Raw genomic sequence first — 2,622 nt, forward strand, 5'->3', positions numbered from 1 at the left:
ACTATTGAGGCCAAGGTTCGGCATGGACGTCCAGGATTACATCCCAATAACGGTTGGAGAGCACTTCGGATAATTCCTACCTCTATATAAGGACTTCACTTTCTCACTTCACTCACACATCTCAAGCAAAGCTCTCTCATATTCTCTTAAGTTTATTTTAGTGTTCTTAAGCTAGTGGAATAGGATAGAGTAGAAATCGGAGTCCGGAAGCCTTCGAAAGAGTTCGGGTATGGCTCTAGTAGCTTTCCTTTCCTCTTTTGTAAGCTTTATACATTTATGGTATTGGAATACTTTCCGAGTATATTAATGCCAACTTTACATTATGTTCATGTTATACTGATTATACTGCTAGCTTATCTGGGAGATGCATTGGTACGGGTATAATGTTTGCTTATGCAATTACTCTATGTCATGACGATGATATTGGAGTAGTATCTGGTAGTATAGGCGTGGTGTCTAGATTACAGGATATCATTATTTGGGGTTATATGCTGCGGATGAGAGGTGGGCCGCTGATGGTGATAGCTCAGTACGGGTATTCCTCCACACGTGTATATAGTCCTAAGTTAATTTCCTGGGGACGGTACTCCTCCGTATTTAGCCCCAGTTGTATGGTCATGACGTGCTGTCGTAAGGAACTCGGCAGTCAGGGGTGGCTTCTCGAAGTACCAGGAGGGCATCGGATAGAGGGTATTAGCTAGTATGTCAGATAACTAGGATGTATGTATACTATGTATACTAGAAGTATAGGAATAGATTATCTTTCTCTTTTCTTTCTACTTAGCTTAGATACTTTAGTATGAGAATGAGTAGCTCCTACTTGTGTGTCACTCTACCCTTGATTTATCTTGACCCCTTCTTAGACTATGATTATTACAAGTAACATATAAATTATTAGTCAGGTTCTCTCTACTATGATCTTCCCACGGGATTAAACAAATACGATACCCTTAGAATACTCTCGCGTGAAATGCTACAATGGTATATCCGTGCGCTTGTGGATAAACTTTATAACCATAATATACCAAGAGTGTTTCTGCGCCATTGCTGGGAATTACTTTTCTAGTAATGTCGTTAAGAAATACCAACAATAATTTCTAGCACCGTTGCCGGGGAAGATTTATAATAGAGATTGCCACCTGTGCTACTATCAACACCTGGGACAGATGCTCTACGGCATTCCTCTCGAAGTTCTTTCCGATGGGCAAAACCAACGCCCTTCGTGGCAGAATTTCAAGTTTCCAGCAGACGAGGGACGAGTCCATTCCTGAGGCGTGGGAACCACTCCAAGAATATGTGGCCGCCTGTCCTCATCATGGGATGGACGACTGGCTGATCCTACAGAACTTTTACAATGGACTCACCCCCCATGTCCCGTGACCAACTGGACACGGCAGCTAGAGGAGCCTTCTTTTCTAAGACGGTTCGAGGTGCCGTTGATTTAATAGAGAAGATGGTCTCTAATATGGGTTGGAGCGAGGAACGACTCCAAACCTGTCAGCGAGGCATGCATACCATAAAGGAGACGGAAATGCTTGTTGCCAAGCTAGACCTCCTCATAAAGCGATTGGACGACCATGACAAAAGGCCACAAGGCACCGTCAAAGCTTTGGACTCACACGTTACGTGTGAAGTCTGCGGCAGCACAGGTCACTCTGGGAATGACTGCCCGGAGACCCGTGAAGAAGCGATGTACATGGGTAACAGCAACAACAACGGGTATCGTCCACAAGGAGGTCAGGGGTGGAACCAGCCACGCCCATACTATCAAGGAGGTAACAACAACGGTAACTTTTCTAACCAACCCACCTTGAAAGATCTCGTTTTTGCGCAAGCTAAGACCACTGATGCTTTAAGCAAAAAGCTAGCTGCGAATGACAAGGTATTAGAAAACATTAATGCCAAGCTAGATGGCTTCGCTTCTGCTTTTCAAAACCAGCTGAGTTTTAACAAAATGATAGAAGCCCAGCTAGCTCAATTGGCCGCTTTAGTGCCTGCAAATGAATCTGGGAGGAAGGTTCTGATAAACAACGATTTGGGCGGAGTCGCGACACAAATCGATCCGGCTTCTTGAACGCGCACGCTCTTGAGCCCCGCAATCACAGTACCACGTCTCCTCTGGTTATCACCCGTGTTGAAACGCGAATGACCTCGCCCAGAAGGCTAATCCCTGTTTGCCAATTGAAGAACACAAATAAGAATGAGATAGAATACAACGAAAATTGCAGATGAATGATTAAGCTCACAACTTGGGGTCTTACACACCGATTTAGCAGTGAAACTGTTCTCGACAGAATAATCTAAGCAAAACCCAAACCCAAAAGATGACGGCGGGTACTGATATATAGAGTTTAGGGTCGTGCAACCCCCTCTTGACACAACCCTAATGGGTTCCAACATGATACACGGCCCCAAGGCCCAAATACGATGACGCAGCTAGGGGTGGGCATTCGGTCAGACCGAAAAATTCGGTCTCGGTCTTCGGTCTTTCGGTCATTTCGGTCTTTGAAAACTTGGGACCGAATTTCATAAAAAAAACTCAGGACCGGCAAATTCGGTCTTGGTTTTTTTGGTCTCTTCAGACCGATTTTTTTTCCGGAGATGGATGCGGCCGACAGGATG

The 2,622-nt window shown here is 44.9% G+C and overlaps 1 non-coding gene across 1 annotated transcript; it reads right to left on the bottom strand.

The window, feature by feature from the left end:
* Positions 1–1,215: 1,215 nt before the first annotated feature.
* On the bottom strand, positions 1,216–1,322 carry LOC127758262 (small nucleolar RNA R71). Its single transcript, XR_008013685.1, has one exon. It is a non-coding gene; the product is annotated as a small nucleolar RNA R71 (small nucleolar RNA).
* Positions 1,323–2,622: the final 1,300 nt, after the last annotated feature.

Source organism: Oryza glaberrima, chromosome 12 (assembly GCF_000147395.1).
Source record: "Oryza glaberrima chromosome 12, OglaRS2, whole genome shotgun sequence".
Taxonomy (NCBI): Eukaryota; Viridiplantae; Streptophyta; class Magnoliopsida; order Poales; family Poaceae; genus Oryza; species Oryza glaberrima.